The sequence below is a fragment of the Pongo abelii genome, chromosome 3, assembly GCF_028885655.2.
Source record: "Pongo abelii isolate AG06213 chromosome 3, NHGRI_mPonAbe1-v2.0_pri, whole genome shotgun sequence".
Taxonomy (NCBI): Eukaryota; Metazoa; Chordata; class Mammalia; order Primates; family Hominidae; genus Pongo; species Pongo abelii.
This window is the reverse complement of record NC_071988.2, coordinates 89266842-89283782: the sequence shown is the minus strand read 5'-3', so window position 1 is coordinate 89283782 and position 16941 is coordinate 89266842. Positions and strand designations below refer to the sequence as shown.

Here is a 16941-nt window from a genome sequence, read left to right as displayed (position 1 = left end):
ATTTTGAGATGCATTCCCTTTGAAAACTGGCACAAGACAGGGATGCCCTCTCTCACCACTCCTATTCAACATAGTGTTGGAACTTCTGGCCAGGGCAATTAGGCAGGAGAAGGAAATAAAGGGGATTCAATTAGGAAAAGAGGAAGTCAAATTGTCCCTTTTAGCAGATGACATGATTGTATATCTAGAAAACCCCATTGTCTCAGCCCAAAATCTCCTTAAGCTGATAAGCAAATTCAGCAAAGTCTCAGGATACAAAATCAATTTACAAAAATCACAAGCATTCTTATACACCAATAACAGACAAACAGAGAGCCAAATCATGAGTGAATTCCCATTCACAATTGCTTCAAAGAGAATAAAATACTTAGGAATACAACTTATAAGGGATGTGAAGGACCTTTTCAAGGAGAACTACAAAAACAAGCAATGGGGAAAGGATTCCCTACTTAATAAATTGTGCTGGGGAAACTGGCTAGCCATATGTAGAAAGCTGAAACTGGATCCCTTCCTTACACCTTATACAAAAATTAATTCAAGATGGATGAAAGACTTAAATGTTAGACCTAAAACCATAAAAACCCTAGAAGAAAACCTATGCATTACCATTCAGGACACAGGCATGGGCAAGGATTTCATGTCTAAAACACCAAAAGCAATGGCAACAAAAGCCAAAATTGACAAATGGGATCTAATTAAACTAAAGAGCTTCTGCACAGCAAAAGAAACTACCAACAGAGTGAACAGGCAACCTACAAAATGGGAGAAAATTTTCACAACATACTCATCTGAAAAAGGACTAATATCCAGAATCTACAATGAACTCAAACAAATTTACAAGAAAAAAACAAACAACCCCATCAAAAAGTTGGTGAAGGATATGAACAGACCATTCTCAAAAGAAGACATTTATGCAGCCAAAAGACACATGAAAAAATGCTCACCATCACTGGCCATCAGAGAAATGCAAATCAAAACCACAATGAGATACCATCTCACACCATTTAGAACAGCAATCATTAAAAAGTCAGGAAACAACAGGTGCTGGAGAGGATGTGGAGAAATAGGAACACTTTTACACTGTCGGTGGGACTGTAAACTAGTTCAACCATTGTGGAAGTCAGTGTGGCCATTCCTCAGGGATCTAGAACTAGAAATACCATTTGACCCAGCCATCCCATTACTGGGTATATACCCGAAGGACTATAAATCATGCTGCTATAAAGACACATGCACACGTATGTTTATTGCGGCACTATTCACAATAGCAAAGACTTGGAACCAACCCAAATGTCCAACAATGATAGACTGGATTAAGAAAATGTGGCATATATACACCATGGAATACTATGCAGCCATAAAAAATGATGAGTTCATGTCCTTTGTAGGGACATGGATGAAATTGGAAATCATCATTCTCAGTAAACTATCACAAGATCAAAAAACCAAACACCGCATATACTCGCTCATAGGTGGGAATTGAACAATGAGAACACATGGACACAGGAAGGGGAACATCACACTCTGGGGACTGTTGTGGGGTGGGGGGAGGGGGGAGGGATAGCATTAGGAGATATACCTAATGCTAAATGAAGAGTTAATGGGTGCAACACACCAGCATGGCACATGTATACATATGTAATTAACCTGCACATTGTGCACATGTACCCTAAAACTTAAAGTATAATAATAAAAAAAAGAAAGAAAGAAAAACAAGCAAAGTAAGAAATAAACCTTAAAAAAAAAAATAGAAAGTGATGGTTAATGATCATGCTTTACATCCACACAGCTTCCTACTGGGTCCACATGAGCTTAAGTCCCAACAGTCACGGTGATGATTAGTTTGGTAACACATTCTTGTACTGATTTTTCTCCCTTCTTTTTTCACCCTTTCCTGTCCCCTACTCCTGTACCCTAAGAACATTTCTCAAATTAAGTTATTGCACACTAATTCTTATCTCAGGCTTTCCTTTCTGAGAGAAATAGACTATGGCAACTCGGGCAAGTGGCATTAAAAAGCAGACCCTCAACATGGGACTTTGGAATTTAATAACTCACTGATAACTGGCAAAAACAATCACATTGCCAATAACACTTGAGAGGTGATAACTCCTGGTATTCAGTAAAATCACTTTGATCAAAATTGATACGATTCATACAGGGGAAAAAAGAACTGAGGTGGAAGACACGGGGAAAGTGAACCATTGCTTTATCAACAGTATAAAGATCATGGTAACTACATAGTTTATAAAGTGAAGACTTTTATCAGTTTTAGAGAGCTTGTAAAAAGAAACTAAGCAGGCTCAGTTTGAATAAATATCAAATCAAAATATGCTATGTAAGTCAGATGTTCTTGGTAGTGTTTAAAGAAAATCGACTTCTGCAGCAGCAGCAGCTGACCACATTGAGAATTTCATCGCAAAACAACAGCGAGGCACAGGAGACAACACTGTCTGCCTGTACTACACTTTATGCCAAATTCAGGGCCTGAAGGGCAAAATAATGGGACTCAGAGATTTGGAGTTGGGGAACAAAACTGAAAATCTGGGAGCACTGTATTCCTCTGTGGTTTGGGAGACAAGTAATGCTGCTAGTCCTTAATGTGCATCCGGCTACGACATCGCCTCTTATCTTAAAAAAAATGGCAGTACATTTGGCTTCTGCCAACTTAAATCTTTTTGCATCAAAGTTTACCCTTGAACAGCAGTGGACCTAGGGGCAAATCTCTCCTATCACACCATCAAAAATCCATTTATAACTTTTGATTCCACAAAATTTAACTACAGATAGCTTACTGTTGACCAGAAGCCTTACCAATAACATAAACAGTAAATTAACACATACTGTGCATGCCATATGTATTGTATACTGTAGTTTTGCAATAAAGTAAGGTGAACAAAAGAAAATGTTATTAAGAAAATCACAAGGAAGGTTAAATATGTTTACTATTTATTAAGTGGGAGTGGATCATCATAAAGGTTTTCTTCTTCATGTATTCATGTTAAGTATGAAAAGGAGGAAGAGAAAAAGAAGTTGGCCTTGTTATCTCTGGATGGCAGAGGCAAAAGAAAATCTGCATATAATCAGAGGTTCAGTTCAAACCTCCGTGTTGTTCAAGGATCAAAAGCATAATATATGACAAATTAGAGATAGAATGACTCCTACCTGACAAATACTACAAAATTTAACTATTTGGGAAAACCTTTGTTCACAAGCTAATTCTCTTTTCCCCACGAACTTTTCTAAACCATCAACTGGTTGCTTTCATGGTCATTTTTAAACTTTAATACTGGATAAAATGTCTGAATTGTAGGTTGTGATAATATAGAACCAGCATTTTAAGGGGACTTACCGATTTTAATTATCACAAATGTACATGTACATGTGTGTTCACTTCTTCCAAAACAAGGTACAGAATTATTGAGCTGCCTTACAGATGTTTGTGAAATTGAATGTGTTTGTAGAAGACAGTTAAAAATGATAATTATTCTATATAGCCCTATTTTATATAAGGATGTCCCATGTTTCTCTCTTTCCTCAGAAGCCTGTAACTCTATTCATCCCATAACACTAATATGAAAACATAAGTCATTTAGCATGACCAAAAACAGGATAATGATTTTTTAAAATGTAAGCATATTGCAACTAATCATAATCAGTAACAATAAAAAGAACACAAAAATTACCAAAAATTGGCAAATAATAAAATTGCAGGAATTCTCAAGGCCCTTTTAAAAGCTACACATCAAGGAAACACCTTATGATCAAAGTAGTATGGGTTAACACAAACCTATGTGTCTTTATTGGTAAGAAGACCATCATCCAAGTCTCACAACAACTACTCTATGACCTATGGTATGAATGTATTCTAAAAATAAATTAAAATTTTGATGCTAAGGGAATTATTGGAAGAGATTGCAGCAGAATTTTTATAAAATGTATCTAGATAAATGAAACATTTTTAAGAAAAATTGAATGAATGTAGTGTCATAGTAGATAATATTGTTAAATCATGCATACAAACCTAAAGTAATTTACATCAAGCTTATCCTGCAACACATAGATAAAGGACTGGTATCCCTTGTATAGTGAGAGCTATTATATATCACCAACCAAAAAGACAAACTGACCAATATGAAAATAGATGAAGGATATGAATTGACAATTCACAGAAGTAAAAATGGCCAATCAAATAAAAAAGATGGCTACTTGTACTAGAAAGTTGGACATTATAATTTATTAAGCCAATAATCTTAAGTCAATGAATTTTTTTAACTTTTATTTTAAACTCAGGGGTACATGTGCAAGTTTGTTACATGGGTAAATATGTGTCAACACCCAGGTATTAAGCCCAGTACACACTACTTATTTTTCCTGATCCTCTCCCGCCTCCCACCTTCTACCCTCCAAGAGGCCCCAATGTGTGTTGTTCATGTGTTCCATGTGTTCTCATCACTTAGCTTCCTGTGTGGCCATGTGTTCTCATCATTTAGCTTCCACTTGTAAGTGAGAATGTGCAGCATGTGGTTGTCTGTTCCAAGACCTAATGACAGAAATACCATTTGACCCAGCAATCCCATTGCTGGGTATATACCCAAAGGAATATAATCATTCTATTATAAAGACATATGCACGTATATGTTGATTGCAACACTATTCACAATAGCAAACACATGAAATCATCCTAAATGTCCATCAATGATAGACTGAATAAGGAAAGTGCAGTATGTGTACATCATGGATTACTATGTAGCCATAAAAAGTCGACGAATTATTTTCCTATGGGAGATTGATCAAACATAAGAATCTGAGAAAAGAGTTTGTGAGAGAGTATAAAGTGAAACAACTCTCACAAAAAAAATTAAACATACAATTTGACTCTGCAATTCTACATCTAGTCATCTGCCATCCAGATATACTTGCACCTGAGTGCATGTATGTACAGGATGTTCCCTCCATCACTTACATGACTATCAGTCAATGAACATACATACCTCCCACAAAAAGTAGAAGGTATGCAGCAATTACAGAGAACAGGCATATTACACACAATATCATGAAATGCTCTCCACATCACATTGCTAAATGAAAAACAAGTTCCAGAAAAAAAGTATGATATTCTTCTTTGAAATAAAATTAAGAATCTGTAAATCTGTATAAACATAGATGATTCTACTTTGAATTTTGATTCTATATACTTCATTCACTAACCTTTCACAAATTTTTTATATATTAATTATATAGTTTTAAAAATTATTTAGTGAAATAAACATTGATTTGAGATAACATGTTCTTGGGTTTTAATATAATATTATCAATACATTAGTGCCATCTAGAAAACTTAACTTGACCAGCAATCTGGTACTCTCTATCTGATAAATTTACAGCCTGTTTTGGGACACCTACTTGATATTTTAAATATTTATGAATAAATATATTAGAATGTTAATTAAAATTTTTAATTATGGCTAAAATTTTACCAAACAAACTTTTAAAATTTTAATGTCTTATGTCAACATTTTATGAATTCTACAGTAGTTTAGTGATTTCTTCCAATTTTTCAGGTTATATTTGCAGTAATTTTGAGATGTGATTACAAATGCATTGACAATCCTCTCATCAAGTCATATACCCTTCCTATGAAATTTAGCAAACTTTGTGGCTGTCTCAAAAAAGAGAACATAGTGGAAGTGAGGAGCTTAACTTCCAAAGCTCAAAAAAATTGTTAATACATTTTCTCTGTCTGTCCTTCTGTCCTTTTCTCTGTGTTTCTGTCATTCTTTTTTCCTTTTTCTCTGTCTCTCCACTCGCTTTGGAGCCCTGTGCTATATCCACAGTCCCCAGGAGAAATATACCATTTGGTGTAGAAATACATATGTATGCCCAAGAAGTCACAATTTGTCCAGCACTCCAGTAGCTTGAGACTTTTAATACTAATCACCAGATATGTGAGTGATTAACCTTCAGATGATTAGCCCAAGCTACTGTAGGACAGTAACCAACTGAGAAATGCTGTGCTATAAACACCTAATTGAGCCTGGCCAACAACCTAGAATTAAAACAGATGATGATAAAATGTTGCTGTTCTAAGCACCTTCATTTGAGAGCAGTTGGTTAAGCAGTGATAGACAACTAGAAAAATATTTTTACATATTTGAGATATACTCCTGTAATAATATTAAAATTAATATATACCTACAAAAAATGTGAATATATATTACATTTCGTAACTACCTCTAACCCAGAAAGAGTAGTCAGCATAGGATGATGGGTAAGAGCTTGCACTCTGAATCCAGATAACCTAATTCATCTTTGCAAAACCATTACAGAATCATGTATAGTTAAGCAAATTACTTGTCAGGTCTATGCCTCACATTCTCCTTCAGTGAAATGTAGATGAAGTAATGTCACTACCTAATTAATAGCATTGCTGAGGCTAAAAGAGTTGCTGTATGTAATTGCTGTATATAGCAAAATTCAATTTGCTATAACTATTATTATTATTAAATGGATAAGTACATTTCTGCAATGAATTTGGACTTAATACATTTTTTAAATTTATGTTTCAAATATAAATGATTAAAATAATAGCACTTTCTATTTCAATAATGTACTAATTGAGCACTTAGGCAAGAGAAAGCTATAAAAGACATCCAAATAGGAAAAGAATTGAAGGTATCGCTCTTTGGTGATGATATGATTCTATACCTAGAAAATCCTAAAGACTGCCTAAAGCCTGCTAGAACTGAAAAATGACTTCAGTAATGTTTCAAGATACAAAATCAATATACAAAAATCAATACCATTTCTATACATCAATAAGAATTCAGGCTGAGAGTCAAATCAAGAACACAATCACATCTATACCAGTCACACAAACAAAATATACTTAAAAAGACATCGAACCAAGGAGGCAAAAGATTTCTACAAGAACTACAAAGCACTGCTGAAATAAATCATAGATGACTCAAACAAATGGTAGAACATTTTATGCTCAGGGTTGGAAGAATCAATATCATTAAAATAACCATCCTAACCAAAGCCATCTACACATTAAATGCTATTCCTACTAAAATGCCAATGTCATTATTCACAGAATTAGAAAAAAATATTCAAAAATTTCCATAAAACCAAAAGTTAGTCCAAATAGCTGAAGAATGCCTGAGCAAAGAGAACAAAGCCAGAGGCATCACATTACCCAACTTCAAACTATGTTATAAGGCTGCAGACACCAAAACAGCATGTTTCTGTTACAAAAACAGACACATAAATCAATGAAACAGAATACAGAGCCCAGAAATACAGCAACAGACCTATAGTCATCTATCACTGAGTCAACAAAAATAAGCAATGGAGAAAAGGACTCCCTATTCAATAAATGATGGTGGGATAGCTTACTAACCATAAGAAAAAGAATGAAACTGGACCTCTACTTTTCACCATGCAAAAATTAACCCAAGATGAATTAAATGTTTAAATATAAGACCTAAAGCTATAAGAATTATTGAAGAAAATCTAGGAAATACCATTCTAGACATCAGCCTTGGGAAAGAATTTATAACTAAGTCCTTAATAGCAATTGCAACAAAACTCAAAATTCACAAGAAAGATGTAAACTGAAGAGCTTCTGCACAGCAGATTATCAAGAGAATAAACAACCTATTGAATGGAAGAAAATATTAGCAAACTACACATCTATTAAAGGTCTAATATCTAGAATATATAAAAAACTTGAATAATTCAACAAGCAAAAATCAAGTAACCCCATGAAAAACTGGGCAAAAGATGTGAACAGGTACTTCTCAAAAGAAGACATACAAGGAACCAACAAACATATGACAAAAATGCTCAACATCACTAATCATTATAGAAATGCAAATCAAAACCACAATGAGACCATCTCACACTAGTCATAATGGCTATTACTAAAAAATAAAAATTAATAATAATACCATATGCTGGTGAGGATCCATAGAAAAGGAAATGCTTATATACTGTTGGTGGAATGCAAATTAGTTGAATTACTGTGGAAAGCAGTTTAGAGATTTCTCAGAAAAAAAGTAAAACAGAAGCACCATTCCACATAACAAACAAATTCACCTATTCTAAATAAAATGGAAATACAAATAGATTAATTAATTAACTCATTATTAACATAATTAAACATAAACCATCTGACTCACTAAAAATCTATACTATTTTATTAAAATTGCATTGAATATATAGAAAGGTTAAAGGAAAAAATGAACCTGCTTACTATAGAGCAGAGATCAGAATAGGTTCTGTAAAGCCTCAGATGGTAAATATTTTTGGACTTTGCAAATCCTTTAGACTCTTGTTCATACACAACTCTTCCATTGTAGTACAAAAGCAGCCATAGACAATAAGGTAAACTCTGTAAAAGTAAGCAAAATCAACAAACTCTTAGCTAGAATAAGTTAGAAAAAGTGAGAACAGACCCATTAAATAAAATCAGAAGTGAAAGAGGAGACATAAAAACTGAAATTACAGAAACACAAATTATTATAACAGAATATTATGAACAATTATATACCAACAAATTGGAAAACCTAGATGATATTAATAAATTCCTGGACACATACAACCGACCAAGATAGACCCATGAAGAAATAAAAAACCTGAACAAACTAATAACAAGTAACAAGATTGAAGCTGTAAGAAAAAGTCTCCCATAAAAGAAAAGCTAGTTTCTGATGGCTTCCAGTGAAATATTGTTTAGGAAAAAATAGTGGGGTAATAACTGGAAATGATAGAGTAGAAACTATCAAAGCTCTATATTTCTATCAATTATTTAAAATAATTGATCCTCCAAAAAATAAAAGAGGAGAAAACATAACCACCATTCAGTAAGACCTTATGCTAAAAACCACACAATGGCTTCAAGTCCTGTCTTTTATATACCTGCGAATATAAAATGTTAATTTACACTCTCAGGGTAAAATTCAAGAGAACTCTGTTTTAGGGCCTTGTGAATTTCCTCATGAATAAATTGGGAAGGAGGCCCTCTGGGGAGGTATGTGGCCTTCTATCTTTGCATTTATCTATTTAGGAACAAAATGGGAGCCAGTTTTACACGGTTTGCTCCCCAAGATTAACTTTTCTCTTTGACATAGTGAGTTTAATGTCTCAAGATTTTTATTTTCCTTTCACACTAGCAAGGAAAATTCAGGAACATATGAAAAGCTTAAATGCCATAAAAAAAGGAATTTTATTCCAGGAATGCAAAGTTATATTAACTTCTGAAAAAGTCAACTAATATATCATATCATTAGAATAAAGGAAAAAACTGCATAATCACTTCAATAACTGCAGAAAAACTTATTTAATGAAATTCAATACTCTTCATCATAAGAACACTTAAACTAGAAGTAAAGGGGAACATCCTAAAACTGATCAATAGTATCTATAAAAAAATACACAGCTAACATCACACTAAATTGGCTCTTCTCACTTCCACTCAATATTGCAGTAGAACTTTCAGTCAATAAATAAGAAAGAAAATGAAATAAAAGGAATCCACATTAGAAAGAAAGAAGTTAAACTATCTCTATTGGCATATATCATGATCTAGTAATAGGAAATTTTTATAAATCCACTAAAAAATATTCGAGTAAACCAATAAAACAAGATTTTGGGATACAAGATAAGCAAACAAAAAATCTCCACAATTGCATTGGAAATTTAAACTAAAATGAAGATTAAACAATCACCCTTATAATACCATGAAAAAATATAATTCTTAGCAATGTTTAACAAAAAATTGTACAACTCTCAATGTGAAATTATTACCAGTGGTGGTTACTGCAGCAAATGTTTATGGTTCTGCAGCAACCTGCATTCTTGCCTCCTCAGAAGAAAGAATTTGATCGAGGGGCACAAGGCAAAAAAAGAGACCAGGACAAGTTTCAGAACAGAAGTGAAAATTTATTAAAAAGGTTTATAGCAGGAAAGAAAGGAAAGTACACTTGGGGTATATCCAAGTGGCCATTTAGAAGGTAAAGTGCAGTGTTTGACCTTTGACTTAGGGTTTTATATGTTGGCATACTTCCAGGATCCTGATTCCATTTTCCTTAATTCTTTCCTTAGGGTGACCTGCTGATATGTGTGATGGCCTGCTAGCACTTAGGAGATGAGCATGCACAGTATGTTTACTGGAGTCATATGCATGCTCCCCTGAGGCATTCTTCCCTTTTCTGGAGCCCCCGGAATGTCGTACTCCACCATTTGGCCTCTTAATGTGCATGCGTGGGCCCACCCACCCAACTCCTGAGATCTTATCAGGAAGCTGCTGATTACCAGATTTGATTTTTTCTATCTATAGGAAATCTGCCTTTCCCTGGCTGGCTGCAACCATTATTATTTTAGAGAGACAGTGTGACAACTGCCTGACCATTAGCTGATGATCACCTGACTTTCCTGATAGGGTGTGGGAGCCCTCTTCTGCCCTGTTTGTGTCTGACTAGCTAGCCACTGTAACAAAATCTACAAAATACTGTGGAAATAAGAACATCTAAATAAATAGCAAGCCATCACATTTTCATTTATTGAAACACCTAGTATTGTGATAAGGACCATACTCTACTCTGCAAATTCAAATACCAAATCAATGCAATCCCTATTAAAATCCCAGATCACTTCTTTGCATAAACAGACAAGCTGATTCTGAAATTTATATACATATTCAAGAGACATACTAATAGCCAAAAGAAGCTAGGTGTAGTGAAACACATCTATAATTCCAGCTACTCAAGAGGCTGTGTTGGGAGGATTGCTTGAGCCCAGAAATTTGAATCTAGTCTGGGCAATATAGTAACACCTCTACCTCTTAAAGAAAAAAGACAAGAAGAAAAAAATTTTTAAAAAACTGAAACAATTTAAAATAAAAAAAAAGCTGGAAAACTTACATTTCCTGCTTTTAAAGACAAATACAAATATACGATATTCCTGAGAGTGTGATACGGGCTTACAGATACACATGTAGATCAACGGAATGGATTTTAGAATATAGAAATACACCCATTCATTTAAAGTTTTTGACAAAAGTTTCAAAACTATTTAAGGGTGAAAGAATAGATTATTCAACAAATATAAGTGGGAAAAATGATTATCCATATACAAAATAATTAAGTTGGGACCCTCTACCTCAAATCATTTATGAAAGCTAATTCAAAGGTGATCAAAAACTTAAATGTAAGCACTAGAACTATAAAACTCTAATAATAAATAGCAGGTACTAATTTTTGTAACTTGGAAATGGTTTGTGAGATATAAAATCAAAAATAAAAGCAACCAAATTAAAATTGATTAGTTGGACTTCATCAAAATCAATACTTTTGTGCTTCAATGAACACCATTAAGAAAGTAAAAGGATAGCCCAAAGAATAAAAAAAAAACAAGGAAATTATATATGTGGTAAAGTTCTTATATCAAAAACATATTAAAAACACAAGTCCATAAGAAGACAAATAATTCAATCAAAATTAAGCAAAACATGCTCAACATGATTTCATATCAAGGAAAGGTAAGACATAATGAGATATCACTTCATTCACACTGGCTATAATCAAATGAAATATAATCCCAAGTGTTGGCAAGGTTGGGAAGACATTAAAATTCTTATACATTGCTGGTGAGAATGGAAAATGAAGCAACCACTGTGAAAAACAATCTGGAAATTCCTATGGTAATTTAGAAATTATATGGTAACAGACAATTCCTATGGTAATTTAGAAATTATATGGTAACTGCTACTTTGAATTGTAGCAGTTATACTTTCACTTGATTGATTTATCTTCAGATGTAAGTATGAGAAAGACAGAAAGAAACAGCGATTTGAAAAGAAACATTGCATTGCACCAGGAGGACTGTGAAATTGATGTCAAATATTCTCCCGACACAACTCAGTTGTTACTTTAGCTCTGGGAGTTGTGGAAAGGTGCTGGTGTGGCCCACAGAATATAGCCATTGGATGATATAAAGACAATCCTGGATGAACTTGTTTGGAGAGGCCATAAGATGACTGTACTGTCATCTCCGACTTCCGTTATTATTCACCCTAGTAAATCATCTGCTATTAAATTTTAGGTTCATCCAACATCTCTAATTAAAAATAATTTTGAAGGTCTTTTTGTGAAAATGATCAATAGATGGATATATGATCTTCCAAAAGATGCATTTTGGTCATATTTTTCCAAGCACAAGAACTCTTTTGGGAATCTACAGACTGTGCTAATAATCTCTGTAAAGATGTAGTTTTGAACAAGAAAATTATGACAAAACTACAAGAGTCAAAGTTTGATGTTGTTCTTGCAGATGCCTTTTGTCCCTGTGGTGAACTGCTAGCTGAGCATGTTAAAGGCATGTTAAATACATGTCCTTTGTTGACAGTCTCCTGGCTACACACTTGAGAAGTATAGTGGAGGACTTCTATTCCCCACTTCCCACATACCTGTTGTTCTGTCAGAATTAAGTGATAAAATGACATTCGTGGAGAGGATTAAAAATCTAATACATGTGCTTTATTTTGACATTTGGTTTCAAACATTTGATACGAGAAGTGGGAGAAGTTTTACAGTGAAGTTCTATGTAAGTCATGTTTCTAATCAATAGTTAATAAGTCCTAACTTTCCTTTTGCCTTTGAAGGTGAGTGTATATAATGTAAGAGGATAGTGTTTTTTAAATGAAATGATGAATTGCAAATGTAAGATGATCTATCAATCTCACAAATATTATAGAAATGTTGATATTATAGGCTCAGTTAGAACCCTTTGACCATCACTCCTATAGGACAGTACAGGAATTTAAAAAAAAAAAAACTATGAAGTAAAGTGCTTATGATTTCTTTAAGCAACTACATATGTATCTTACTATACTTTTTTCATCTTTAAAAAGGCAATACATATATCAATAAACAACTTGATGAAGGCAGACATTTAGATGAGGAGCCACACATATTTCTAGCATAACTATTAATGCAGCATTGAGAAAGTTCTTTCTCTTTGTGTACCTCAGTTTTCTTATTTAGGTATTAAAATATTTTTCTCTATAAACAGAAGGATTGCTTCACAGTTGAGAGGTGTACTGGCTCTATTTCAGAAACAGAAACCTAAAATTTGAGTTTTCTAGTGTTTGTACATTGTTCACTAACAACTTGGAAATTATTGGCTTTGTGAACTAAAACCTTGTTGAAAGTGAACATTCAAGCTTTTAATCTATATTTTATTATACTACATCTCTTTATTAGGGAAAATATGGGCCAAGTTAAGGGGGAGCACATATCTGTTTCAATAAATTCTGAAAATATACTAGCTATCATTTTTAAATGTATGTATTTTACAACTAATATTGTTAAAATCTTAACATGAACTAGAAGCAGTAGTATGTTCAAGGATTTCAGCCATACTCTCAGAAAACACAGTTCACTTGGAGAACCAAGAATCAAGGGACTGACTTGATAAATTGTGGAAACTAGATTTTGCACTTTGTAGAAAGCTTTTTTTATGAGTATAGTAAGATTAATTAATCGTGGAGCTCAAAGATCTGTTTAAATGTATATTGGTTACCACTGCAGCTTTAGAGAGGAAACAAATGCATATTTAAGTCCATAGTGGCTTATTTCAATAACTATTTGTGATTGTGAATATACTAATGTTACATTAAATATGTAATTTCCTCTTAATTATCTGAACACTTTGCTTTCCTTATGTGTAACTAACACGCAATGTATGAAAATTGTTATGCTTCTATATAAAAAGATATGTATATATTTATTTTATTAATCTACATTATTTCAGATAATGGGGAAAGCTGAAATGTGGCTCATTCAAATGTACTGGGATTTTGAATTTCTTCGCCCACTCTTACCAAATGTCGATTTTGTGGGGGAACTCTACTGTAAACCAGCCAAAATCCTGCCTAAGGTAAATGTATTCCCATTTGATTTATTTGCTATGCATTTCAGAAGGAATAGGCAGATATGTTTTCATTCAGAGTGTTTGACTCACAATAAGAGAAATACGGGAGGTCGAGGACAGCGACCTACCATTAGAATCTCATATGTTTCTATATCATCACAACTGTGTAAACTTTAGTGTCATTAAATATCAAAGAGGGATACTAAAGAGACTCTGAAAACAGGGTTGATTCAATGAAAGTCTTCATTGTGCAATGTAAAAAAAAAGTATAAGTCATTCCTTCAAAGAATGTTTATGAAGTGATCAGCACAAACCACAGATAAGTGCTCGATTTTCAGAGAAGAAATGTCGGCACTTTCTGCTCCCTCATGCCTTACATTGTACTTTGAAAGATAGACTATAAGCAAGTAAAAAGGAAAAGTCTAAAAGTGTTATAAGATCACAATGCTAAGGAAACATCTAGAAGAGATCTCAAAGTCATTGATAAAGTGAGTCCTCAATAATGTGCAGGAATAGGTGAAAAAATGAGAGGGAGAGGAAAACACAAAAAGAACAGCAGGTGGTGAAGTAAAGGCAGTTCCCAAGATTTCTAATTAGTATGCAGGAAAAAGCTGAGTAAAGTAGCAGATGTCACTAGAGAGGTAAATTGAAGCAATATAATTATAAGGAGATCAAAGTGTCTATTAAGGGCAAAGGGGAGCTACTGCACAGCGTTAAGAAATGGAGAGATATGATCAGATTTCCTTTCTTTTAAAAGCTCTCAATGTTGTCAATGGATTACATTGCAAAAAGGCCAGATTGTGAAAAGTGTAGATCATTTAGAAGATTTTGCATGAGTTTATGCAACAGATAATGGAAAAGTGGACTAGAATGTTGATAGAGATAATTATGCCTACTTCTATAATAATGGCAATTAATTCCTATTGTGTTGTGTTGACAATATTCTTAATACAGATAAAACACTTAAAATGTCTCTGGTACATAGTGATTCAAATAGTAGTAATATTGTAATGATTTTTATTTTTGTTATTACTATTAATAGTATCCATTAGTTAACATATGCCAGCCACGTGAGATATAATTTTTATATTAATAGGAACAGTTTTCCAACACATCAAGGTTCTCCAGCAAAGTCCTAGAGAACAGATCCCCTGTGGACTTGTTTAAATATAGATGTTTGGGCAGTCAGATGAACAAGATGAAATGCTAACGGTGTAAGGGTTAAGGCTTTTCAAGGTACACTATTCCTCAATGACATAAATGTGTGCCACCAGAATATTCGCAGCCAAAGCCAATGTTTACTTGCTTTCACTCTAGCATTTAAAACATTAGTCAGTGAGATCCCAGAGGTTTATATCTTAGAGCATAAAAGGGTCAGCTTACCCTTTTAATGTTTTCTGCCTTTTGCCAAGCCTATAGGACACCTCAGTAAAAATCTCTGAGAAACCTGGGAATCATCATCACAGCTGCCTGAACGAGAAGCACCAAAAAAAAATGAACAATGCATATATAATAAGATCTAAATAATGTCTACCACTTGCATCTGAAAACTACACTGAGATTTACAAAAGAGTTCTGTCAGGATATAGGATGATCTTCCTTATGAAGAAACAAAAGAACCTCATATATTTTACTTTAATGTTATTGTTTTGAGACATAGGTAGAAAGCAAGCATTCCTCACTACTTTATTATATAATCTTTAAGAGATCTTTTTGTCTACCTTCTTATTAGCAGCAACAGAAAACTGAAATCTTAGTCGATTTAAATCCCAATGTTTATGCTGAATGAAAATTGCATAGGCTCTATGTGGTAATTTCCCAAAGGACAAAGGCAGAGGTAAGACCAATGAAAATTCTATGCACTCTAACCTTATTCTCAAAAAATTTCCCCATTCACATTAGAGGAAAGTGATGGTGCCATTAGAAGGAGGAAGAAAGTAGGTGGAGAAGGAAGACAAGGGCAAGAATGACTATTAGTACAATAGTGATAAATACTAATACTAGCTGTGGTTATTCATTTGCAGAAGATATTTTCGAATCCAAGTCAATAGTTGTGCAGCCTGTCCTCTGCTTCTTTCTTACATAAAATAATTTTTGTCACAAATTTGCTTGCTTTTCCATTATGTATTAGATTCTCAGATAATGTTTACATATTTTAAAAGAATCAGACACTTGGGGAAAAGTATTAAGTATTATAAAAATGCATATAGACATTGGCTTCGTAATATACTCATATGAAACTATACAGAGAACAACTAAATCATGATGGTCAGATTCAATATTTCTGGCAGACATTCATAAAATAAACACTGGAGATAATTCAAGTATTTTACATTGAGAAATGATTTAAAATCTATACAATGTGTATACCATGCCATTACAATTATTTTATCAAAAAATGTTAAATTACACTGTCAGCCATAGTACAGGTATTGTTGAATACTATGGAACAAAATGATGAACAGAAAAATATCACAATTTTTGTGTCAGAAGAAAAGACATATGCAATGAGATAAAAAAATTTTTATATAAAAATAATATATGTACATTGAGTTGTATAAATACAGTAAACCATAATGAAAGCACACAGATTTTATAAATGAAATTTATTTTTTCCTAAATTTTCATAATTTCACAAAATTTCTTACATTGATTTTATATTATTCTGATAAAGATGTCACAGAATGAGATCAGTGATGAATCTATTAACAGCCATTTCATTACTTCAATATTGGGTGGATGAAGAAGACTCTAAGCAGTAAGCTTGTGAGACAAAACATTGAACATGTCATATTAAGTGTGGCTACAGATAACTTCCATTACACAGAGTACCCAGGTGTCCCATGAATCACCTGGAATAATAGTATAATGACTGCTATTAAAACTGATGTCATAAGGTTAAAATTATGTTGTTGAAAAATACTTGTCAATATCTGATCTGCATGGACAAAGTCAGATTTTTACTTTTGTAAACAATAGTTTTAAAAAGAATGTTTACCCCAGTGA

The 16941-nt window shown here is 33.4% G+C and overlaps 1 pseudogene; it reads left to right on the top strand.

Annotated features, from left to right (window-relative positions):
* Positions 1–11896: 11896 nt before the first annotated feature.
* LOC112132996 (UDP-glucuronosyltransferase 2B15-like) lies at positions 11897–15153 on the top strand (annotated as a pseudogene).
* Positions 15154–16941: the final 1788 nt, after the last annotated feature.